Genomic DNA, 26,085 nt, shown 5'->3' on the forward strand with positions numbered 1-26,085 from the left:
CAGATATGTTACTCCCAAGTATATGAAGAAATTCGCGCTCAAACCTCCATGCTCAAGACCTCCATTGGCACGAGGCCAATTGGCAGATCACACTAGCCTCAAACACGGTGAGGACTATGTTAATGAATGGGCAAAGCGCCAGGCCAAATTGGCCAAGCAAGCAGTGAAGAAATTCAATGCAGACTCTGCTGCTGCTGCTGCTGCCTCTGCTGAGGCCTCTGCTAGTCAGCCAAAGAAGGCAATGCATAAGAAGCCTGCGCATAAGTCCAGTGCTTCACCTTCAATGCCCTCACGGCCAAGCTCCTCACCTGCTCGACATTCCTCAGCTGGTCCCTCTCTGCTGAAGAAAAAGGCCACTACTGGACGAGGCATTCGACCAAGTCCTCACAAGAAGCAGGTTGCCTTCCAAGTGCCCTCTGATGATGATGAGGCTAATGATGAAGAACTTGCCAAAATCATCAGAGACAGGCAAGCCAGGGCCGCTAGAGCCAAAGGCAGCAATGTGCCACTGATGTTGGATCCAAAGTTGATCCTCGAGTACATTGACCTGTGGCACAAGGATCCTAACACGCCTTTGCCGGAGATGAACCTCACTCCTAGTCAAAGTCATGTTCTGACTGCCTTCATTGAGGAAGAAACATGGAAATTTGAACAAGGCAGAAGTTTGAAGAAAGCGCAGTACAAGAAGCGACGCTACCTCAAGGACAATGTCCTCACTCTCACTCCTGATCAGCTCCTTGCCTTGCAAGTTGAAATCAAACAACTGAGTGATTAACTTGATCGCTATCATGCTGATTGGAAGGGCGCCAAGGTGCATTTCATCAATCTGATGAAGAAATTCACTTCAAGTGCTGCTCCACCTGTGCACGTTGAAGTTACTCAGGCTGAAGCATCTGCTCAGCCTACTGAAGAACATGCCAGCACCGTTGATGACAATCAGGCTCCTGAAGAAAATGAGAGTGTCAGGGCTGATGACTCCATTCTAGCCGCTGAAGATATTGCCAGGGCATCCACTAGTGGTGCGCCTGAAGAAAGTGAACAAGTTAGGGCAACTGCATCAGTTGTGCCCGAGGAAAATGAACCAAAGTCCTCTGCACCTCCTGCGCCTACACCAACTCCGATCCTTCCATCTACATCAGATGCGAAGAAGACCAAGGCTGCAGAACGTGCAGCTATGAAGAAAAGGAAGGCATCAACTTCATCAAATTCTTTAGCTCCGAAGAAGATGAAGACTCTGACCAGTTCAATTGACAATCCAATTGAGGCCGTTCCAGTGTCATCAATGACATCAAAGGACCTTGTTCCTTTTGGTGAAGATTATGTGATTCCCGATGAATCTGATGAAGAAACTCCTTCTGCTGCTTCGACAGAGAAGTTGGATGAAGAAATTGAAGTGGATAAAATCCCTTCAACCCCAGTCATTTCCTCACCCATGCCTCAGTTCACTATTGAAGAGGCAGGTGCTGAAGAAATATAAGATGAGGATGTGGACATTGGTTGTACCACTCCTGTGCTCAATGATGAATTTTGGGACAGTCAGCACCCCAACTCTCCAATGTTCATTCCACTCCAAGCAATTCCTCAGTCCCCTGCTGCCACTGAAGTGCAAATGGGATCTAAAGAACCTCATGCAACCCCAAGTGTTCATGAAGAAATTCCAGCCACTAGTGCTGAAGAAATTGTCAATGAAGAATTGACGACCCAGGCTGAAGCTGCAGAAGAGCCTGAAATTCCTCAGCCTGAGTAACCTGTGATTGCGATTTCTGAGGTGGTGATGCCATTGACTGATACTCCTCAGCCCAAGCCAAAGGATCCCTTCTCCAAGAAGCAAAAATTCAAGGCTGATGATTTCTTCGGCGAGCACCTGTTCTTCACTGAATTCAACCCCTATGACAATGCTCGTCTTAGAAGGAAGCGTTTCTGGACTGCCAGCCAGGCCAACTTCTATTCCTCAGTGCTATTCAACAAGGACAAAGTCTTCGATCATGAGCATATTCCTCATGTGGACATGGAATCAATGCCGTGTTTCTCTTAAGTCCTCAGCATGATGCATGATGCAGGCTTGCTCAATTTTTGCTCTGACATAGTTGATTGGAATGAAGAGCTTATTCTTCACTTCTACGCAACTCTGCATATCACAAGTGATGCTACTGACGTCAACTCATGGGTGTTGGACTGGATGACTTAAAACACTCATTACAAGGCACCAGCCTCTGAATTGCTTTGTGCCTTGCCAATCAGTCCTCCACCTGACGGTGCTCGTTGTCTGTATAATGAGCCTGAACTCACTGATCACTATATGCAAGTACTCATGAAGCCGTTGAAGCCGGGTCAAGCCCCAAGGACCAAATTCCCCATGAAGGAACTGCTCTATGTGCCAAGAACCATCTACCGCATTTTGACAAAGACCATGAGTCCCATCAAAGGCCATGACTCATCCGATGAAGAAATTGTCAGAATGATGAAGAATATGCTTTTCAACATCATGCATGGCATCCCCATAAATTATCACGATTTCTTCATGAGGACTCTGGCGAATGTTGCACTTTATCCATTTGAGCTAAAGCCTTACACGCCGTGGATCATGAGATTCATCAGAACAAGGTCTTCACTCAACTACAAGGCTGATTTTCAGAATCACCTCAGCTACTTGCCCCTATTCAAGTCCTCAAACGGACAATTTCCTCATCCGATGAGAAGGGTAAGTCACCAACCGTTATTGATGAAGGCATTCGTCCATTGGATGGTCAGTTCCGCAAAGCTGCATCTTACTCCACCAATGATGACTCTGCCACTCATGACTCTGCTGCCAATGCTACCAAGTCAAGTCCTCAAGCTACTGCTCCACGTGTGATGACTGGCCATGAACTGCTTATAAGTCTTCACCAGAAGGTGGATCGAAATGACAAGTGGGTTAAGCGTCAGTTTGGCTATATTCGTCACAACATGACTTCTACACATAATGCAGTGAAGAAAAACCACTACTACCTCCATGAAGTGTTTGATCGCACCTGGGCTATTCTGTCACATCTATATGGTGAAGAAGATCTGAAGCAAATGGGCTTCAAGGAAGACTTTGACTGGTCTGCTCCTCCACCGAAGAGATTCAAGAAGGTCAAGGTTCCTTCCTTGGTGGCTAGCTCATATTCTTCATCACGCGCCACGGACGAGCATGAAGACTTGGATGACACTACAGCAGGCCCTACAACGACTCAAGACCCTGACAATGCTGGCGCTCCTCCATCATCATGATATTCTTCAGGGGCGTTACTCCTCAGTTTCAACCCTTTTGGTCATTCGATGACAAAGGGGGAGAAATTTGAGTTAGTCTTCAAGCGGGTCTATCTTATATGGGCGTTTTTGCTAAGTTACAACTCTTGTTCTTCTGATGACTTTCCTGGATCGAGTTGTAATCTTAAACTCTATGGTGACCTGATACTTTTGTTGTGTTCTTTTGCATGCTTATTCCTCATTAATGTTAATGCACGCATGCTGAATTACATCAGTCACCATATTTCATCATGCATTTCAAATTCTTCATATTATATATTAAATGCGTGTATGAATTACAAGATATAGGGGGAGGTCTCCATGATTATACTCTTCAAGTGTGCATTGCTTCAAAAGCAAATTCCTCACTATGAACATCTTCAGGGGGAGTTCTTCTATATCTTGCAATCATATTCCTCAATATCAGTATTTACACTTCATATGTTTATACCCGTTGAAAACTTAACCTATATTGTCATCAATCACCAAAAAGAGGGAGATTGTAAGGGCATCTAGTACCCCTTAGTGATTTTGGTGTATTGAAGACTTATAGGTTAAGGGACTGATGAGTTTGTGAGTGTACACAGGTCTATAAGTCTATGAGGAGTTTGATACTTACAGAGAAAGTCGACCCCTAAAAATGAAGTTCTTCGATTGAAGACTTTGGATTTCTGAAGACTTTCTGAAGACTTTGAAAGTGAAGAAATTGGTGTGACCTTTAAGACTTGGCAATCATTCGAGGAACATGAAGTGTGAAGACTTTTGTTTTATAGTTTCATTTTCTCTTTCTTGAGTCATAGGAAACACCGTACTGTTAAAGGGGGTCAAGGAAATACTAAGGAAAAATTTCCATGTGATGCTCAACTCAAAATCCTACACCTACCAATCCCTTCTAGTGAAGCCATTGGAAATCTCATACAGTTCAGTCATATTCTTCAGTGACAGAGATGAAGTTCTTCTGGTCTCTGAGGAATTTGTTCTGACCGAGGAGTTAGGAATTCGCCAGTGCGAATTGCCTACACAATGAGGAACATGATAGCCCTGAGGATTTTGATAGTCAAAATTCCGACCATTGCTGTGCTATGCGCCAGCTGTTCCAAAATATCTACCGACCTAACGGTCATATCAGACAAGGGCATTTATGTCTTATCATGTTGGGCTGCTCCCTAGGCTATAAATAGCTGCCCCCTACAACTACTAGCTAGTTGGCTGCTCCAAGAGAAACTGACACTTGGCATTTGAGAGCATTCCATCCTCCGAGGACTTTGAGCTAAAATCATCAAGTGAGGAAAACCCAAACCCAACACCTACAAACCCAAAGTGATTGAGAATCACTGAAGAGATTGATCCTGTGTGGATCTGACGCTTGTTTCCTTTGAAGACTGTGCTTCTTCCAGACGGTTAGGCGTGAAGGTCTAGAGAATCCAAGAGGAATTGTGGATCGTCGAGTGACCGAGTTTGTGAAGGTTCGGAAGTCACCTGAAGACTTACCACGAGTGATTGGGCGAGGTCTGTGTGACCTTAGCTCCAGGAGAATAGCTGAGGACTGTGTGTTCGGGACTGCGTGTCCTCGAGTTTAAATACTCAGCCGCTCCAACCAGATGTACAACTGAGACAACAGTTGGAACTGGTCTACCAAATCATTGTCTTCACCGAGCTTACTGGTTCTATCTCCTCAACTCTTTCATTTCCTCATGTATGTTGTTGTGTGCCTGTTCATATCTGTTTGAGGACTTCGACTGAAGACTTTCTCAATTCCCTCAATTCAATTTCTTCAGTCTGTCCGTCTTCTTTCTTGTGTTATCCTGTGTTTATGCTTTCTGTACTCTGTGCTTGTCTTCATTTCGTCATGATGACTATGCTTGTGTTCTGTTATGTTTACTTCTGAGTACTTATTCCACGGCAAGTAATTCTTCAGTTAGGAATTTCCTCACCAGCAAATTCCTCATTGAAGAATTCATAAAAATCGCCTATTCACCCCCCTCTAGTTGATATAACACACTATCAAAGACCAATAATTTCATCCTTACTAGGCAAATCTTTATTATGATGCTTTCTACTAAAATTAGAAAAATTAAACTCATGAGAGTCATCACCAAAACTAACACCGACAGTTCATTTCTCACAATCTATTTTAGAATTGAACGGTGTTCAAGAAAGGTCTACCAAAGATAATGGGATAAAAGTCATCTTGTGGGGAACCAAAAACAAGAAACTCAGTAGGGTATTTTATTTTCCCACACAAGACTTCAACATCTCTAACAATCCCAATTGGTGATATAGTATCTCTATTGGCAAGCTTAATAGTAACATCTATGTCTTCTATCTCAGTGGGTGCTATGTCATTCATAATTTCTTGATATAAGGTAAAAGGAATAGCACTCACGCCAGCACCTATGTCACATAAAGCATGATAACAATGATCTCCTATCTTAACTGAGACAACAGGCATTCCAACCACATGTCTATGTTTATCTTTTTCATCGGGTTTGGCAATTCTAGCAGCTTCATCATAGAAGTAGATAACATGCCCATCAATATTATCAACCAAGAAATCTTAACCATAGCAACACTAGGTTCTACTTTGATTTGTTTAGCTGGTTTAGGTGTTCTAATATAACTTTTGTTGACCACAGTTGAAACTATAGCATGTTCCTTCATCCTAACAGGGAAAGATAGGTTTTCAATATAAGCAGTGGGAACAACTTGATCAACATTATAAATGATAGTTTCATCTTTAGCTTTTATTGGTTCTTTAAATTTCTTCTTTAATTGGTGGTGATATTTGAACCACTTCTCTTTAGGAAGATCAACATGAGTAGCAAAAGATTCACAAAAGGAAGCTACTATCTCAGAGTAGAGTCCATATTTAGTGCTAAACTTTTGAAAAGCATCGGTATTCATAAAAGATTTAACACAATCAAACTTAGGCTCAATACCTCACTCTTTACCTTCTCGAGTTCCTAATCTTCAGAGTTGCGTTTAATTCTTTCTAAAGGATCCCACCGGAATTCAATAGTCTTCTTCATAAAAGAACCAGTACAAGAAGTATCGATCATAGATTGATCATTACGAGAAAGCCGAGCATAAAAATTCCAAATAATAATTTCTCTTGAGAGCTCATGATTGGGGCATGAATATAACATTGACTTAAGCCTCCCCAAGCTAGAGCGATACTTTATCCTTGACGAGGCCAAAAATTATATATATAATTCCGATCACGATAAACTAGATGCATAGGATATTTTTTTTGATGTAATTCCAATTTCAATCGATTCCAGTTCCAAGATCCAATATCATCGCATAACCTATACCATGTCAATGCCTTTCTCTTCAAAGATAAAGGGAAAATCTTCTTCTTAGCTTCATCTACGGGTGAACCTGCAAGCCTAAAAAATCAAGAAATTTCATCCACATATATCAAGTGCATATCAGGATGTTCAGTTCCATCCTGCATAAGGATTAGCTAGCAGTTGTTCAATATTTTTAGTAGGTGTATTAGGTTGAGGGGCAACTAATTGTGGTTCCGATCGAGGTGAAGATACCCCGAACAAACTCCTCAAAGGATTGTTTTCCATAGTAACAAGTGACAATAAATTTCAGCATGTAGTAATAATTTTTCCTTACCAATTTCCACTTACCAAGAGCGCTTCACTCCCCGGCAACGGTGCCAGAAAATAGCCTTGATAACCCACAAGTATATGGGATCAATTGTAGCCTTTTCTATAAGTAAGAGTGTCAAACCCAACGAGAAGCAGAAGGAAATGACAAGTGGTTTTCAGCAAGGCAATGCCTGCAAGTGCTGAATATGTAAGTAACAGAGTAGTTTGATAGCAAGGTAATTTGTAACGAGCAAGTGTTGGTAGTAGTAACAAAAGTGTAGCAAGGTAGCCCAATCCTTTTTAGGCAAATGATAGGACAAAACGGTCTCTTATGATAAGCAAAGTGTTCTTGAGGGTACACGGGAATTTCATCTAGTCACTTTCATCATGTTGATTCGATTCGTGTTCGCTACTTTGATAATTTGGTATGTTGGTGGACCGGTGCTTAGGTGCCGTTCTTACTTGAACAAACTTCATACTTATGATTAACCCCCTCGCAAGCATCCGCAACTAGGATAAAAGTATTAAGGATAAATTCTAACCATAGCATTAAATTTGGATCCAATCGGTCCCTTACGGAATAGCGCATAAACTAGGTTTAAGCTTCTGTCACTCTCGCAACCCATCATCTAATAACTACTCCACAATGCGTTCCCTTAGGCCCAAATATGGTGAAGTGTCATGTAGTCGATGTTCACATGACACCACTAAAGGAATCACAACATACATATCATCAAAATATCAAACACATATCAAGTTCACATGATTACTTGCAACATGATTTCTCCCGTGACCTCAAGAACAAAAGTAACTACTCACAAATGATAAACATGCTAAGGATCAGAGGGGTATTAAATAGCATAATAGATCTAAACATATAATCTTCCACCAAATAAACCATATATTAATAAACTATAAGTTGTAATCAACACTACTAGTCACCCACAAGCACTAATCTATAGTTCCGATACAAAGATTGAACACAAGAGATGAACTAGGGTTTGAGAGCAGATGGTTCTGTTGAAGATGTTGATGGAGATTGTGTTGGATTACGGGTTCCGCAAACCCTTGAGAGTTTCGAACTCTTGGATGTGTGCGAAAATCTCACTCTCCCCAGTCTGCCGACTCGCTAATCTCACAACCTAACTCGTCGAGCTCGTAGGAAATGGGACACAACAATTTACCCAAGTTTGGGCCACCTTGCGGTGTAAAACCCTACTCCTGCTTTGTGGTGGATTTGCCTAGAGGGGCTAAGGAAGAACTAGTACAGTGGAGAACAACCTCATAAGGTGTGTTCTTGGGCTCAAGTGAGCTGGAGAGATGGTGAGGGTGGAATGGATTCGATCCCCCTTCCTCCTTCTTCTCCCCCTCCATGGTGGTGGCTAGGTTCTATTTATAGTGGCTTTGGTCCTCTTCTCGAATGGAGGCAGGAAGGGATCCCAGAACGGACAAATTTGAAGGGAGACAACAAGTACATCTTATCCTGACTAAAGTGCTCTTCGCCTGTAAAAGCCTCTGGTTGTGACACTGTGGTGGGCTCGGTGATGACCTCCATCCTGCCGTCCTGGCGGTCTTTGTCTTGTTACACGGGAATGGAAACCTTTGGCTGCTTCCTCGGGACTCCGCGCCTGTTGCTTGCCTCCTTTGCACCAAAGAGGAAACTGGTACACTGTGCCCGCTGGCGCCCGCCTGGCCTCGATCGTCATGGCTCACGTCCCCCGAACCTCATGAGGTGAACCTTGCATAGAAATCTCCTCTCCTCGGGAGCCAGCCTGAGGAGGCTTATCCCCTTGGAGGTCTTGGTGTCGTCTGCCTCGTGAGGGTCTTGAGTTGTTGATGTGGAAACTAGGCCGTACCAGGCCGTCGATGGAGCCACACCACGGGCCACAGGCAGGCCAGTCTGGGTACCCCCGTATCCAGAACACCAACAGTAGCCCCTGGGCCCAAGGCATGCTCGGACTTGGCTTCTAGGCGAAGCCAAAGGGCAAGTGTGGAGTGCCGCGGGCCCCAACCGCCTGCAGCCTTGGGCGACGCATGGCGATTGATGGGACATGGGCGTCTCCACTTCCCCCCGCTACCTCGACAAATGTTTCTTGTTGACAAAAAGGCTGGCACTTGCCACAAAGCCACCATCGCCTTCCTCCGTCTTGCTCCAGATCCCCTTCTCTCTATGCGCTAAAAAATCCCCCAAATCTGCGGATTTCCTCCACTAAGCTTGCGCCCAATGGCCACCGGCAAGGCGAAGTCTCCAACCCCGACCGCACTCTCGGCCCCCTGGTTCAAGCCAACCTTGGGTGCGTCCACCATCACCGAAGTAAAGCACCTTCCCGTCGTGCTCCAACTGACGGTGAGCAGTGACAGCGAGGGGCGAGAGACGACGCTCCGGGTTGGCTCTGCCAAACCAGAATCCTTGGGCGGTACTTTCTACCCCTGCTTCCTCCATAGTGTTTACGCCGGATGGTCCCCCCTTTCTCTCGCTTCTTCTATGCCGTCCTTTTCCATTACGGGCTCCAAGCCCTCCATCTTAACCCCAACTCCATCCTCCTCCTATCCATCTTCCCCTTCTACTGCGAGGCGTTCGTGGGGGTGATGCCCTCCATCGTGCTGCTTCGCCACTTCTTCTACCTCCGGGTGAACGACAGCTAGTGCACAGGATGCGCCTCCTTCATTGCAGCCAACGGCAGCAACGCGATCTCCTGCGCCGGGAAGAAGGTGGAGGACTTCCGGAACAAGTGGATCTTCATGGACGCCAAGCGCACGCACGCCCTGCTAGAGCTACCAACTGGGCTCCCGACGTCCGGGGAGGGTGGTCTCATGAGAAGCTTACCGACTCCCTGGCGAAGCCGCTGCTGAAGAAGATGGCGGCTGACTTGAAGGCGGAAAACCTGACGGGGGCCATGATCGTTAGGGAGTTCCTAACGTAGCGCCTGGCACCGCTCCAGGAGCGCTCCTGCCCCTTGTGGAAGCTTGGGGGCGTAGAAGACAAGCTCCGGCTTCGCCTGGACAACCTGTCCGACGAGGAGCTGAGCAAGGTCATGCACTCCTTGCTCGGGAAGGACCAGGGCGGCCCCCGGACGACCACCTTCCGCTGTACCGCCGAGATGATGGGGAGAAGATAGTCGCCGCCATGGCTGTCTTCAACGAGTGCAGGCTCGTGTCGATAGAGCCTCCCCTGCTGGCAGGCTCCCTTGTGGACGTGTCCTCTAGTGACCACTCCTCTGAAGCCACCTGGGAGGGGGAGGGGGAGACCTCTCCCCTGCGGTAGAGAGACCTCCTCCGCGACTTCTCTGATGACGATGACGCTAGTGCACACCCAGTCAGAGAGTCCGCGTGCTCTACCGGGGTCACCACAAGATCCGGGGGATACCTCCAAAGAAGCAGAGGTGATAACCCACAAGTATAGGGGATCGTTTTTAGCCTTCTTCGATAAATAAGAGTGTCGAACCCAGCGAGGAGCTAAAGGAAGAACAAATATTCCCTCAAGTTCTATCGACCACCGATACAACTCTACTCACACCTGACGTTTGCTTTACCTAAAACAAGTATGAAACTATTTTGCAAGACTAAAACTACGAGTAAATTGTGAGGTAAAAGTGGATAGCTTTTGTCAATAAGAAAGTCATTTGTCCCAAGGTAATCGATAACAAGTATCGGTAATCATCCTTGTAATTTTATATGAGGGAGAGGCATGAGCTAACATACTTTTTCTAATTGGATCATATGCACTTATGATTGGAACTTTAGCAAGCATCCGCAACTACTAAAGATCATCAAGGTCATGAAACCCAACCATAGCATTAAGTATCAAGTCCTCTTTACTCCCATACGCCATAACCCACTTATCCGTGTTTAGGCTGCTGTCACCCCCGCAACACTGACAATAAGCAAACCATGAACATATTGCAATGCCCGGGGGACCCTCACGTTTGCGCGAGACGGAGGGCACCGTAGGACAACACCATAAATAAAATATACAATCATACCAACCAAGATCACGATTAACCCATAGGACAAAATGGATCTACTCAAACATCATAGGATAACCATAGATGATTGGGAAATAATATATGGAGTTGAGCACCATGTTTAAGTAGAGATTATAGCGGGGAGAAGGGGTATTACACTGCTACATAGAGGGGGAGAGAGTTGGTGTTGATGGTAGCAAGATTGTTGATGAAGATCGCTGTCACGATCCTTGTCCCCGCGGCACTCCGGCGCCACCGGGAGAGAGAGCCCCCTCCTTCTTCTTCTTCCTTGGCCTCCCCCTAGATGGGAGAAGGGTTTCCCCTCTAGTCCATGGTCTCCATGGTGGCAGAAGGGCAGGAGCCCCTCCAAGATTGGATCTCCCTCTCTATTCTCTTTTGTTTCACGCTCCCCAGATCTGGCCGAAAACCGTTTCTTATATTCCCGGAGATCCATAAATCCGATTGCGCTGATCTTTTTACACGATTTTTTTCCTGATATAAGCTTCCTTGTGTCCGAAGTAGAGCTCCAACCGACGTACGAGGTGAGCACAACCCACCACCAGGCGCCAGGTGCCTGGGGCGTGCCCTGGTGTATCGTGGTCTGTGTGGGCCTCTATTTGCGGTGATTCCAACTCCTAAAATTCACAAATATTCCAAAATAATTCTCCATGGAGTTTCATCACATTTGGACTTACTTTGATATGAATTTTTTGTGATACAAAAACATGCAACAAATAGGAGCTGGCACTCGGCACTAGATAAGTAAGTTAGTCCAAATAAATCATATAAAAATTTGCCAAAAGTATATAAAAGTGGAATAATACTGGCATGAAACAATCAAAAATTATAGATACTACGGAGACGTATCAGCATCCCCAAGCTTAATTCCTGCTCGTCGTCGAGTAGGTAAATGATAAAAAAGATAATTTTTGTTGTGGAATGCTACCTAGCATAAACTTGATCATATATCTTGTCATGGCATGAATATTAAAACATAAGTGATTCAAAGCAATAGTCTATAATTTGACATAAAGACATCAATACTCAGGCATCCCAACAAACAATCACGTCTTTCAGAATATCAATGCTAAAGAACATTATCCCTGCAAAATCATATAGTCTTCTCACGCTCTGTCTTCCTAACACAAAGTATAAATCATGCACAACCTCTATTACAAGCCGAGCAATTGGTTCATACTTTTTAATGCGCTTCAGCTTTTTCAACCCTCACGCAAAACATGAGCGCAAGCCATGAATATAGCACTATGGGTGGAATAGAGTAGGATGATATGGGTAAATACAAAGAAGACAAAAAAGTAAGATAGTCTCACATCGACGCGGCTAACCAATGGGCTATGGAGATGCCCATCAATCGATATTAAAACGAAAAGTAGGGATTGCCACGCAACGAATGCACTAAGAGCTATAAGTGTATGAAAGCTCCAAATGAAAACTAAGTGGGTGTGCATCTAATCCTATAATGAATATTCCCACTAGTATATGAATGTGACAACATATGAGACTCTCCGAATGAAAACATGGCGCTACTTTGAAGCACAAGTGTGGTAAAGGATACTAACAATGCCCCTTCTCTCTTTGTTTTTTCTTTCTTTTCTTTTTTTTTCTTTTTCCTTTTTTTTCTTTTCTTCCTTTTTCTTTTCTTTCTCTCATTGTCTGGAGTCTCATCCCAACTTGTGGGGGAACCATAGTCTCCATCATCCTTTCCTCACTGGGGAACTGCTCTAAAAATGATGATCATCACACTTCTATTTACTTATAACTCAAAAGGAATAAAAATTGCAACTCGATACCTATGACAAAGTATGACTCTATATGAATGCCTATGGCATATATGAGGATGTGCAATGATCTAGCATAACATGTATGAAAAATGATGAACGGTGGTTGAGCCACAACTACTATGTCAGCTATATGATCATGAAAGTCAATATGACAATGAATGCTCAAGTCATCAAACGGAAGCAGTGGAAGTTGCATGGCAATATATCTCGGAATGGCCATGGAAAAGCCATAATACGTAGGTATGGTGGCTATTTTGAGGAAGATATAATAAGGCTTATGTGTGATAGAGTGTATCATATCACGGGGTTTGGATGCACTGGTGAAGTTTGCACCATGTCTCGAGGTGAGAAAGGGCAATGCATGGTACCGTAGAGGCTAGCAAATTGCGGAAAGGTAAGAGTGCGTATAATCCATGGAGTCACATTAGTCATAAAGAACTCATATACTTATTGTAAAAGTTTATAAGCCCTTGAAGCAAAGTACTACTACACATGCCCCTAGGGGGATAGATTGGTAGGAAAAGACCATCGCCCGTCCCCGACCGCCACTCATAAGGAAGACAATCAAGGATAAATTGTGCTCCAACTTTCATAGCATAACAAGAACTATACGTGCATGCTTCGGGAATCACAAACCTTAACACCAATATTCTTACTAACCACAACCATTTACTAGTACCTCCCACATATTCCATCTCTATATCAAAAAACTATTGCAAGGAATCAAACATATCATATTCAGTGATCCACAAGTTTTATGTAGGATTTCATGACTAACCATGCAATTGACAAATTCCTGTTGACTCTCTAAATAGATATAAGTCAAGCAAGAGAGTTTAACTCTTTCTACAAAAGATCATGTTATAACAAATATAAGTGAAGCAAAAGAGCATTCTACGAACAACGGTATTGTATGTGAAGAGAAACAGGCAATCCAAACTTCAAATGATATAAGTGAAGCACACGAAGCATTCTATAAAGCCATACTCAAAAGATATAAGTGAAGTGCAATGAGAATTCTATAAATCAACCATGGACTATCTCATACCACCATGGTGCATAAAATTAAAATGAAACTAAATGCAAAAAACGCTCCAAGATTTACACATATCACATGAACGAAACGAAGACGAAAACATACCGATACTTGTTGAAGAAAGATGGGATGCTTTCCGGGGCATCCCCAAGCTTATACGCTTGAGTCTCCTTGAATATTTACTTGGGGTGCCTTGGGTATCCCCAAGCTTGAGCTCTTGCCTCTCCTCCTTCTCCTCATATCGAGACCTCCTCGATCTTTGATCACTTCAGCCACACAAAACATAAATAAACTTTTAGTGGCGGGGTTAGTGAAAATGGCAATGAAATCCCATCGTGTACTACTGCAACATTATTGTACAATTATAAAAAAACATTACCAACTTTATGCTATCACAATTCTATGGCCCCAAGTCAAGGAGGCTTCAACAAGAATTCAAACATACACAAATAATGAAGCTATAACAGCAATCTATGAAAATATGACAGTCTGTAAAGATTTGAACATCCACCATACTTCTGTAACTCTAAAAATTCTGAAAAAATTAGGAAAAAATAAGCATTTTGTATAGAAAGACAATGCAAAAAGTTTCAGAACCGTTTGACGTTCCAGTAAAAAATATGTAAAATCTAGCATTACAGCCAAAGTTTCTGTTTTGCACTGCACAACCCAACAAGCAATCTACTCATCCTAAAGCCAAATCGCGGCGCATTATTTTTATAATACAATGGAATTGTACAAGGGGATAATTATTTTTGTTGAAAAGTTTCTGTAATTCAAGATTCACAAAGTTTCCATGGGCATGAACAAAGTTCAAGGCATGCTCCCGCTTCCACGGTGCTCGTCCTTCTCACTTTCACTTTTCTTTTTGTGAAGTTTTAAGTTCCCCTCTATATTTTTATGTTTTAAACTTTATAAAAGCTCCCAATAGAAATAAAAGACTCTCTAAAACTTCCGAGTTGTCTCCCTGGAAGTGCTTTCTTTAAAGCCATTAAGCTAGGCATGGAGTGCTCAAGTAATGGATCCACCCAGGTCCCAAGGTATATCAAAGCCAATTTGAATTATCAATGACTTGGCATTTGTAGTGAGCACAAAGCAATATATATCAAGCAATGATAAAGTCTAACTCTCTTCCTATGCATCGGCATGTCATACAAGAACAATTCATGCACATCAAGTAAAGGCCAATACATAGCATATGTAGTTTCTTGCAATTTTATCGTGTTGGAAACATAAAGAGGTGGAGATGTAGTTCCTCTCTCATAATAATTGTAAGTAGGAGCAGCAAGCACATGCATATTACATTCATCAAAATCATCACGTGCAATGATAAAAGACAACCCATCAATATAATCCTTAACAAGTGCAAACTTCTCCGATATAGTGTAGTTTCGAGAATTCAAAAAGATAATAGGACTATCATGTGTAGGTGCAATAACAACAATTTCATGTTTAACATAAGGAACTATAGCAAGTTCATCTCCGTAAGCATAATTTAAATTGGCATCATGGCCACAAGCATAGTAAGAATCATCAAAAATGGATATTTCAAAAGAATCAACGGGATCATAGCAATTATCATGGCATGCATCCTTCGCTAAGAACAAAGGGAAACTAAACAATGTATGTGTTGAAGAGTTACTCTCATTAGAAGGTGGGCACGGGTACCTAATCCACTCTTCCTCTTTTTCTTCTTCGCTCTCCTCATCATCTTTTTCATCCAATGAGCTCACAGTTTCATCAATTCCTTCTTCTATAGACTCCTGCAAAATATTAGTCTCCTGTTGGAAAACAGAGTTTTTCTCATAAATGCATCAATATCAGAATTATATTTATAATTATCATAGCAATATTTAAGAATGGAAAAAATTTCAGGTCTATAAACTGAATCATCAAAATCTTCAAACTTTTAAAACAAAGATTCAATTTCATAAGCACCCTTAAAAGTAACAAATTCTTCTATTCGTTCCACATCATAGTAATCATATATACCATTGGCATAAGAAGCCAAGGTTTCATTATCATTAAATTTGCATGAAAAGGGAAGGTGTGGAGCATTCATCCTACAGCAACAAGTAAAATCATATCTCAAGCATAGCTCCCGAGCATACCAATGCAACATATAAATTTGATCCCATAAAAGTTTCCCTTTTTGTGTCAAGGATAATCCCTAAAGTATTCACGTGGATCCAACGTTACTCCCATTATCAAGTTGAACGGGGTTTTCTTAGGATTATCAAAGTAGTGCATAATATTTTTCACATAACAAGCATCAAGGGTTTTAGGAGGTTCCCCATCTCCATGAGTAGCAAGTACAACTATTTTTTTGGTGTTTTGTGTTCCATATCCATAACTAAAGATAGAGAACAACTTAGAACAGAAAATAAAAACTACTTAGTGATAAAGCAAACAAGCACACACGAGAATATTCACCCGACGCTATTGCTCCCCGGCAATGGCGCCAGAAAAAGGTCTTGATAACCCACAAGTATAGGGGATCGTTTGTAGACTTCTTCGATAAATAAGAGTGTCGAACCCAAAGAGGAGCTAAAGGTAGAACATATATTCCCTCAAGTTCTACCAACCATCGATACAACTCTACGCACACCTGACGTTTGCTTTACCTAAAACAAGTATGAAACTATTTTGCAAGAATAAAACTACGAGTAAATTGCGAGGTAAAAGTGGATGGCTTTTGTCAATAAGAAAGTCATTTGTCCCTAGGTAATCGATAACAAGTACCCGTAATCATGCTTGCAATTTTGTATGAGGAAGAGGCATGAGCTAACATACTTTCTCTACTTGGATCATATTCACTTATGATTGGAACACTAGTAAGCATTCACAACTACTAAGGATCATTAAGGTCGTGAAACCCAACCCTAGCATTAAGTATCAAGTCCTCTTTGCTCCCATACGCCATAACCCACTTATCCGCGTTTAGGCTGCTGTCACCCCCTGTCACATCCCTAGCTTCTGGCATTGCTCTAGGCTAGCTTCATGTGTGCATCATGTCTATATTTTTGAAACTTGAATTGAGGAATATTGGAAGCCTCAAAACCCTAAATAAAAGAGGGGCAAAAACCCTAGAAATCTCATTCATTGCTCCAAAAGGCTCTTCTTAAATGTTTGATAATTTTTGGTAAGGGTTCTGGTCCCAACCAAAATATTGAACATTTTTAAGGATTTATTTTTGGGACTTTGAATTTAAATCATTAGCTATTTGAATTTGAATTATATTCATATAATTAGAATATAATTTCAAATACCCCTGAAATATTTTATGAGCTTTTGGAAAAGTCCATCTAGCCAAATAAAATTATTCAGAGGAGTTTTTGGCATTGTTTGAATTTGTTTAAAATTCAAAACAGTGGCAAAACGAAATTAAATAAAACAAAACAGAAGAAAAAAAATAAAAGAGAGAGAGAGAAGGACTTACCTGGCCTCACCCGTGCAGCCCACCAGAACCGGCCCAGCCGGCCCAGCCCGCCACCGCTACTCCCCCCCTGTCGTCTTCCTCTTGCCAGTGGGAGCAGCTGCGTGCTCGCACGCGCGTGGCCGAGGAGGACCACCTCCTCCCTGCCTGGCTGCCTCCTCCTTCCCTGGTCCCTCCCGCGACGCCACGCAGCCCCGACCCCCTCTCACTTCTCCCTCGCTCTCTGGACCTCCCTCCCCCTCGCTCCTCTGTTTCCCCTCCCGCGACCGAACGGAGCCGCCGCCACCGACGAGAGCCACCGTGGCTACCGGCCACCCCACGGCTCACCGACGCCCCAGGAAGCTCCGCCGGTCCTCCCTCTACCTCCTCAACGAGCCACGAGGCCCCGGACGTGCCACAACACCGCCCTCGATGCCTTCTTCAACCTCGGGACCGCCGGCCATCTTCGTCAAATTCGCCGGCTCCGGACCGTCCCCGACCTCGCCGAGCGTCCCCTCGTCATCGCCGTGAGTCACTGACCCTCTCCCCTAACTCAGCATGCTCCCCTCCGTGCCGTAGCGCCGTTCCCCACGAGCACCGAAGCCACCGTCCGCCATTGCTGCTGCACGCATAGCCTCCGTGCTCCCCTGGCCTCACTGAGCTGCTCTTAGTGCTCCCCATGTCTAGCAAGTGCTGCCCAGCCTCTCCATTTGCTCACTGATGCACCGTAGCGACGCGCCCGAGCACCACCGAACACCATCGCCGCCAAAGCTCGTCGCCGACATGAGTTCCGGCGACCCCACGACCTCCCACTCGGTCCTCTGGATGCGCGGGAGCAAGGGCCATCCCCTGGTGCCCTCAGCGCGCCAAACTGACGCCTCTAGCGCAAGTCCGGCGTGCCCCGTCGTGTTCTGTGGTCGCCGTCGGCTGGTCTCCGGCGTGTTGACGTGGCGTCGTCGTTAGGGGCTAATGACCCTGCTAACTAACCTTGTGACACTGACAGCGGGCCCCGTAGCGGGTCAAAGCCCGAGTCAACGCGGGATTAGCCCCTGTGTCACTGACGTGTGGACCCCACACGTCAGGTTTGACCCGAGCCGGCCCCTGTTGACTTGCTGACGTCAGGCCAACGTCATGCTGACGCAGTAATGTTTTCTGGATTTAATTTAATTCTGAAATTCCAGAAAATGAATATAAACTTCTAAAATTCATAGAAAATTAACCGTAACTCCAAATTAAATAATTTATATATGAAAAATTATCAGAAAAATTCAAGGAATCCATCTGTACCATTTTCATGCATGTTAGAACAACTTATAGCTGCTGTTTAGCACAAATCAAATAAAGGGCATTTAAATAATCACATATGGAGTTTGAATTTGAATCTTGTATTCAAACCAACTTCATTTAATCTGTTGCTAGTTGCATTGGCTCAAAACACATTCATTTTGCCATGTCATGATCATGCATCACATTGTGCATTGCATTGATTGTGTTCCCTTCTGTGTTGCCGGTATTTGTCCCCTCTCGATAGACGTGATACCGATGATGTGATCGTTGACACTGATGAAGACTCAATGTTATCTTCAAAAGTGCCAGGCAAGCAAAACCCCCTTGTTCATTCCGATACAATCCTACTCTCTCGCTCCTGCTCTCTTTTACTGCATTAGGACAACACCGATTCATCTGTTACTTGCTGCGGTAGCTGAACCCCTTTGTCCTTTGCATGACCTGTCATTGCCACAGTAAATAGATGAAACCCACTAGCATGAGTAGGAGTTGTTTGAGCCCTGATGTGCCTACTCATTCATGTTTGTTTGTCATGCCTGCTATTGCTTAGAGTTGAGTCAGGTCTGATTCATCGGGGATGAATCAGAGGCGTGTGAACCTGTCCTACTGTGTGTGAGCTAAGTGTGTGAACACGATTTGGTAAAGGTAGCGGTGAGAGGCCATGTAGGAGTACATGGTGGGTTGTCTCATTGCAGCCGTCCTCAGGAACTGAGTTCTGTGTTTGTGATCCATGATTCAGCTACTACCACGCATTGGGCCCGAAACCAATGGACCCTCTCGGCTTCTTGATCACCCTTGTCCTCTGTCCAGGAGTTGCAAGTAGTTTCTGGTGTTTGTAGTATGCTAGAGGCCGTGGGCAGCGCTGACCGTAGGGGTGGGCTGTGATGCGGTAGGCACGTGGCACGGTGTACCGGGTGCCCGTTTGGTGTCTCGGGAACCCTGTTCACATCGTTTGGGGCTGTGAGCGAAACTCCGGCCAGATCTCCTCATGGATGGAACCCGAATAGGCGATAAACCTGGACTAGAGACTTAGGTGATTAGGTAGGTCGTGGCCGACACCCACGTTGGGCTTCCGCTTGAAGGTTGCCAAGTACATGTCGTGTAAACGGCGGTAAGTGGTGAGAGCGTGTGTGAAGAAGTACACCCCTGCAGGGTTAACCTAATCTATTCGAATAGCCGTGTCCGCGGAAAAGGACTTCTGGGTTGCTTATATCAGTTCATAGACAAGTGAAAGTGGATACTCTAAAATACGCAAGATAAGCGTGAGTGCTATGGATGGCGTTCTCGTAGGGAGACGGGAGCGGATCCATAGTGGTGTATTGATATGGTGAATATGTGGACTCGTGTGCGCCACCTCAAAAAAGTTACTCGCAGTCGTAGTTCAGGATAGCCACCGAGTCAAAGCTGGCTTGCTGCAGTTAAACCCCACCATCCCTTTGTTGATAATGATGCATATGTAGATAGTTCTGATGTAAGTCTTGCTGGGTACATTTGTACTCACGTTTGCCTATTTTATGTTTTTGCAGAGAGACTTCAGTCTCACTAGTATTTCCGCGTGGTCTTCGACGTTTAGCTTGTTACCTCAGCTACGATCTTGTGCCTCGGCAGGATTTGGTAGATAGTCAGGCTTCTCAGCCTTTTTCATTTATAGATGTCTGTACTCAGACATGATAGCTTCCGCTTGTGCTTGATTTGTATGCTCTGAATGTTGGGTCATGAGACCCATGTTTGTAATATCTCGCTCCTCGGAGCCTATTGAATAGATTACTTGAGTCATAGAGTCATGTTGTGATGCCATGTTGTATTTGCACATATCGAGCATATTGTGTGTATGTTATTGAAATGCTTGGTATGTGTGGGATCTGACCATCTAGTTGCTTATCTTTAGTAGCCTCTCTTACGGGGAAATGTCTCCTAGTGTTTCCACCGAGCCATGGTAGCTTGCTACTGCTCCGGAACACTTAGGCTGGCTGGCATGTGTCCTTCTTCGTTCCTGTGTCTGTCCCTTCGGGGAAATGTCACGCGGTGAATACCGGAGTCCTGTTAGCCCGCTACAGCCCGGTTCACCGGAGTCCTGCTAGCCCAGTGCTACAGCCTGGATTCACTCGCTGATGACCGACACGTTCGATGCTGGGTCATTGATGCCTGTCCCTGTAAGTCTGTGCCGCTTTGGGTTTACGACTAGCCATGTCAGCCCGGGCTCCTTATCATATGGATGCTAGCAACACTGTCATATACGTGTGCCAAAAGGCGCAAACGGTCCCGGGCAAAGGTAAGGCGACACCCGTGGGAATACCGTGCGTGAGGCCGCAAAGTGATATGAGGTGTTACATGCTAGATCGATGTGGCATTGAGTCGGGGTCCTGACACCCCCGCAACACTGACAATAAGCAAACCATGAACATATTGCAACACCCTACAGCGGGGCCCCTCATGTTTGCGCGAGACGGTGGGTACCTTAGGACAACACCATAAATAAAATATGCAATGATACCAACAAAGATCATGATTAACCCATAGGACAAAACAGATCTACTCAAACATCATAGGACAACCATGGATCATTGCGAAATAATATATGGAGTTGAGCACCATTTTCAAGTAGAGATTACAGCAGGGAGAAGGGGTGTTACACCGCTGCATAGAGGGAGAGAGAGCTGGTGTTGACGTTTGCAAGATTGTTGATGAAGATCACCATCACGATCCTATACCCGGCGGCACTCCGGCTACCGAAAGAGAGGTAGAGAGAGCCCGCCTCCTTTTTATTCTTCCTTGCCCCCCCCCTTAGATGGGAGGAGGGTTTCCCCTATGGTCCATGGTCTCCATGGCGGCGGATGGGCAGGAGCCCCTCCGAGATTGGATCTCCCTCTCTATTCTCTTCTGTTTCGCGCTCCCCAGATCTAGCCGAAAACTGTTCTTATATTCCTGGAGATCAGTAACTCCGATTGCGCTGATCTTTTTACATGATTTTTTTATATAAGCTTCCTTGCGCCCGAAGTAGAGCTCCAACCGGCGTATGAGGTGAGCACAACCCACCACCACGCGCCAGGGGCCTGGGGCGCGCGCCCTGGTGTATCGTGGTCTGTGTGGGCCACCTTTGCGGTGATTGCAACTCCTAAAATTCACAAATATTCCGAAATAATTCTCGGTGGAGTTTCATCACATTTGGACTTTGTTTGATATGGATTTTCTGTGATACAAAAATGTGCAACAAATTGGAGCTGGCACTAGGCACTGGATAAGTAAGTTAGTCCAAATAAATCATATAAAAAGTTGCCAAAAGTATATAAAAGTTGAATAATATTGGCATGAAACAATAAAAAATTATAGATATGACGGGGACGTATCAAGAGGCGAGGGGTCCACAAGAGGGACAAGTCGGCGTTGATTCCCCTGAGCAGCGCTCCTGCTTTGCCGCCATCATCCAGCGCGGGGCCGGCCGCGCGCTCGTCCGCTCCTGGGAGCGCAGCGCTGCCCGCGCCCGGGTAGTTAGCTCTTGTGGGTCTGAAGAGGAACTACCTCGCCATGGATCAGTAAGTGCATCTCCTCGCCTTTGTTCTTGGATTTCGATGTAGTTCTCAACATCTTCATCTGATGTCAAGCCGCCACTGGTGGTGAAGAGGCAGAAGGGGGACGCTGGAGCCGCCGAGGCCAAGCACGCCGATGTGGTTGCTGCAGCTCTGGCTCAAAGGGATGTAGCAGCTGTTCTTGCTCCTGCAGCGGCACTGCTGTCGGTGTTCTGGGAACGGGGGTCCCTAGACTTGCCTGCCTGCGGCCTGCGGCATGGCTCAAGCGGAGGCCCAGTGCAGCCCAGCTTCATCAGCTCAAGCTCAAGACCCTCGCGAGGGGCCAAGCCTCGCGGGGCGGACGACAGGATGCTTCCTCAGGAGCAGCCTCATCAGGCGGGCTCGCAAGGAGGCGGACAGATCAAGGCAAGGTACCTCGCGAGGTGCCCGTGACGCAAGCCATGACGATCGATACCAGGCGGGTGCCAGGCAGGCGTTGGCCTGTGCAGTGTCCTTTCCCCTTTGGTGCAAAGGGGCAAGCCCAGGACAAGGCATCATGCAAAGGTTACCGTTTCGGTGCAACAAGACCAAGACCAGCGGGACGGCAGGATGTGTACTAGATGTTCCCCTTCAAAATGGCCAATTGTTGGCGCCCTTCCCGCTCATTATTTGGGAAGAGGCCTGGGGCCTCCCTCTATAAATAGGACTAGCCACCACAGTAGAGAGGCATCGGATCCAGATTTTGGGTAGACTAGAGAGAGAGAGGCGACTGAACTCACCCAAGCAGTTCATCGCACCAGCTCAAGAACACCTCTCGCGAGGCTGTTCTTCCTTTGTATTGTTCATCAGCCCCTGAGGCAATCCACCACACCACACATCGGAGTAGGGTATTACACCACAATGGTGGCCTGAACCAGTATAAACCTCGTGTCCCTTGTGTGTTCTTCTTTCTAGCCTAGATTCCTTGCGAGGCTTTGAGACATGAGTTGGTAGGGGAAAGATCTTCGTGCGCACCCCAGAGTTCGAACCTCAAGGGTCTGCCGGAACCCGAAATCTGACATTTGCCGCGCCAGGTAGGGGTGCGCCGGAATCCTTCTTCCAACGCCTCGCGTTCGTAGTCCGTCGCGCCCATGTCTGACGCTCGCCGAGCCCGCGCCGAGCGTCGGGCTGCTCTCGTGGCCCATGTCACCTAGACGGCCCCTGTCAGCCGGCCTCCCCGTCTTTCCCCATCACCTGCTGCCCACGCCGCCACCGGCCCGGCGGGGAACGAGCAGCAGGCGTCGTTGCCGCATCCCTGTGTGCAGCGGGAAGGCCGCACCACCACCCCATCGCTGACTCCGGCAGGCTCGTCGTTGCACGCTCGTCGCGCTCCCGCGGACACGCACGCCGCATTGCTCCTGGCACGTGAGCTCCTGCACTATCGCCCCATCGACGACCTCTACGACGAGTGGCTCGCTCGCATCACCGAGCTCGTTAGCGCCGCAGGGGGCTCCCCTGCGCCGTCCCTCTCACTGCATCGCCCTCCGCCCTGCGTGGGCAACGCAGCTCCGGAGGCACCTCCGCCGCCTCCTCCTCAAGAAGGCGCCCTCGCCCCAAGGCACGCGGCCCTTGGACGAGACCCACCTCGTCCAGCACCCGCGCAACAAGAAAGGAGCTAACAAGAGGTCCCTCACCCTCAAGAAGCCGCTCGCGTGCTCCCAGCGCCAGCACGCCATGACCGCGTTCCTGCTCCAGCGCGCCAAGACCCCGCGCTGCTGCTGGAGCAGCGCGCGAGGACCTCCAAGATCAAGCCCTTCGTTACCAAAGGCCCCCTGTAGCCACTGCAGGCTGCCGCGCCTTCACCGCTGAGCTGTGCAGCGTGGCCTGGCCGGGCAAGTTCAAGCCAGATCCGCCTCCTCGCTACGACGGTGCTGCTGACCCCGCAGAGTTCCTCCAGCTCTATGAGCTGGGTGCTACCTCTTGAGCACTGCGTTGGATTTCCCCGAAGGGGAGAGGATGATGCAGTAAAGTTGCATAAGTATTTCCCTCAGTTTTTGAGAACCAAGGTATCAATCCAGTAGGAGATCATGCACGAGTCCCTCGTACCTACACAAAACGATAGCTACTTGCAACCAACGCGATTAGGGGTTGTCAATCCCTTCACGGTCACTTACGAGGGTGAGATTTGATAGAGATGATAAATAATATTTTTGGTATTTTTGATATAGAGATGCAAAGTAAAAAGTAAAAGGCAAAGTAAAAACAAAGCAAGTAAATAAGTAATGGAGATTTATATGATGAGAATAGACCCGGGGGCCATAGGTTTCACTAGTGGCTTCTCTCAAGAGCATAAATATTCTACGGTGGGTGAACAAATTACTGTTGAGCAATTGATAGAAAAGTGAATAATTATGATGTTATCTATGTATGATCATGTGTATAGGCATCACATCCGAGACAAGTAGATCGAAACGATTCTGCATCTACTACTATTACTCCACTCATTGACCGCTATCCAACATGCATCTAGAGTATTAAGTTAAAAACAGAGTAACGCCTTAAGCAAGATGACATGATGTAGAGGGATAAATTCATGCAATATGATAAAAACCCCATCTTGTTATCCTCGATGGCAACAATACAATACGTGCCTTGCAACCCTTTCTGTCATTGGGTAAGGACACCGCAAGATTGAACCCAAAGCTAAACACTTCTCCCATTGCAAGAACTACCAATCTAGTTGGCCAAACCAGATGGATAATTCGAAGAGACTTGCAAAGATAACTCAATCATAAATAAAAGAATTCAGAGAAGATTCAAATATTATTCATAGATAAGCTGGATCATAAACCCACAATTCATCGGTCTCAACAAACACACCGCAAAAGAAGATTACATCGAATAGATCTCCACAAGAGATGGGGAGAACATTGTATTGAGATCCAAAAAGAGAGAAGAAGCCACCTAGCTACTAGCTATGGACCCGAAGGTCTGAAGTAAACTACTCACACTTCATCGGAGAGGCTATGGTGTTGATGTAGAAGCCCTCCGTGGTAGATGCCCCCTCTGGCGGAGCTCCGAAACAGGCCCAAGATGGGATCTCGTGGATACTGAAAGTTGCGGCGGTGGAATTAGGTTTTTGGCTCCGTATTTGATCTGACGAGGGTACGTAGGTATATATAGGAGGAAGGAGTACGTCGGTGGAGCAACAGGGGGCCCTCGTGACCTCCTCGGTTGTTCCTTGGAGCAGGGTCCAAGTCTCCTGGATCACATTCGGTGAGAAAATCACGTTCCCAAAGGTTTCATTCCGTTTGGACTCCGTTTGATATTCTGTTTCTTCGAAATACTGAAATAGGCAAAAAAACAGCAATTCTGGGCTGGGCCTCCGATTAATAGGTTAGTCCCAAAAATAATATAGAAGTGGAAAATAAAGCCCAATATAGTCCAAAACAATAGATAAAGTAGCATGGAGCAATCAAAAATTATAGATACGTTGGAGACGTATCACTCGGCATCGAGACGGCCAACGGGGATGAAAAGGTCATGGTGAACTGGTTTCGCATGGCGCTCAAGGATGGCGCCCGCACCTGGCTCCTAAACCTGCCTCCCAGCATGATCTCCTCTTGGGATGAGATGCGCACTCGCTTCATCGCCAACTTCCAAGGCACTCGCGACCGGCCCCCGCCATGAGTGACCTGCGCCGCGTCAAGCAACAGCCAGGAGAGACCCTGCAGAAGTACATCCAGCGCTTCAACAACGCCCGCCTCAAGATCCCCAGGGTGACTGAGGAAGCCATCATCTCAGCATTCTCCGACGGCGTGCGTGACATCAAGATGAAAGAGGATCTGGCGATCCATGAAGACATGTGCACATCTCTGGAGCTGTTCAACTTGGTGACCAAGTGCGCCAGGGCTGAGGAAGGGCGCCTCTCCCTCCTCGAGCTTCCGGTGCTGATCCGGAAGAGAAGAAGCCCAAGGTCAGGGACGTGAAGTGCAAAGGAGCTGTTGTGCTTGCAGCGGAGCCAGACACCAAGTGAGGCAGGGATCAGCCGGAGTCACCCAAGGGCAGCCGGTACTGTGTGTACCACGACCTCCACACCCACAACACCAACGAATGCCAAGAGCTCAGGGCTGTGCGAGATGGGCGTATCGGCTGATGCCCCGAGCGCAACGATCGGGCTATGGCCAAGGAGGAGGAAGAGGTGGAGGACGATGGGAAGACCG

This window comes from Triticum aestivum, chromosome 5B (genome assembly GCF_018294505.1).
Source record: "Triticum aestivum cultivar Chinese Spring chromosome 5B, IWGSC CS RefSeq v2.1, whole genome shotgun sequence".
In the NCBI taxonomy this organism is placed as follows: domain Eukaryota; kingdom Viridiplantae; phylum Streptophyta; class Magnoliopsida; order Poales; family Poaceae; genus Triticum; species Triticum aestivum.